This window comes from Numenius arquata, chromosome 2 (genome assembly GCF_964106895.1).
Source record: "Numenius arquata chromosome 2, bNumArq3.hap1.1, whole genome shotgun sequence".
Taxonomy (NCBI): Eukaryota; Metazoa; Chordata; class Aves; order Charadriiformes; family Scolopacidae; genus Numenius; species Numenius arquata.
Window position 1 is genome coordinate 108,388,563 of NC_133577.1, and position 1,369 is coordinate 108,389,931.

Below are 1,369 nucleotides of genomic sequence, written 5' to 3' on the forward strand. Positions count from 1 at the left end.
AGAAAACTTCTGCTGAAGATAATTTTTTCCCAATCACTTTGACTCCTATCAGCTGTACACAACTGAAAAGATAAAGAATGCAACTGCGTACTACCAGGACTCACTTTGGTTTTCTTTGTTAACAGAAGTAAAACTGAGTTATAGCTTGTCTCTCTATTTTGGTTCTTTTTTTTAAAAAATCCAGATACTGTCTGCCTAGGTGAAATTCCTGAACACCTTAATACAAGACTGAAAGAAATCAATACTTTATGAGTTTATGCATGTGAATTGTCAAACACTTAGTAATTTTTTTTCTAATTTGAAACTGAATAAACTGCACAGTGGAAACAGATATGACTGGTTTTTTTGAACATATAATTATTCATACAGAATGTTTTCCCTGCAAACACCTGTAGTTAAGTATCAATAATCAATTAAAACCATAATTAAAAGCATCTTATTTGAACAAAATGCTGTTAATCAGAACACTTTCAAATACTCCAGTTGGTGAGAAGTTATTTCCGAAGTCGTGTATCTGTAGTTATCTAGTTTTTCCAGTCACTAATGTAAATAATTCATATGACTATTCTTTGGGAATTGAAAAATAAAACAAATAGTAGACAATCCTGTACTTCTCTGTCGGAAAAGGAAAGAGTCTGGATGTTTTTCTCTCTTAGAGAACAAAACACAGAGAGAGCTCAGGTGAGACCCTTGTGCATTTTTTCTGACATTATTACCCCCAAAATTCATGGATTTCCTAAGCTTTTTTATTGTAAATGAAGTAATTTTTACAGTGCTTCTGGACTACTCCTGCCATTCCTGAACCTTGTGAATTTTTGAGCCTAATATAGCTGGGCTCTGAAGTAGGATTAGTTCTGTTGAAACAGATTAAAGCAGCAATTCACTTTTTGAATTTTGATCCATTGCTAACATCTTACAGATATCTGCTTCTGAGTGCTTCACTTAGAAGCACTCTGATGGGAATTCTTCTGTGAGTTTGTAAATTCTATTAAACATGGAAAGTTCATGTCAGAAAATACTTGATAGACTTAAAACTTAGAGAAGATAGATTAGATGCTCTGTGGCCAGTTGTTTCAAGGACACTTGCAGATCTAGGAGGGGGAAGTTCCAGGATGCCAGTCTAAAGATGTGGTAAGTCAACTGATGGCTCTAGTATTAAAAAGGTTCTAAGTTGTTTATGCAGTTCTTGCAACATTTTTTGTCAGTTCTGTTTGAGGGTGCCTTTATGCTAGTGGCTTTGATAAGCTGCTTAACGCATACTGCACAGAGTTGATGAAATCTTTCTTGAGTGTCACAGGAATGCTACTAAAAGCATGACAGTCAGGTTATAGCGCTTGTTCTTAAATGTTTGCAGTATTACCTGCAGAAG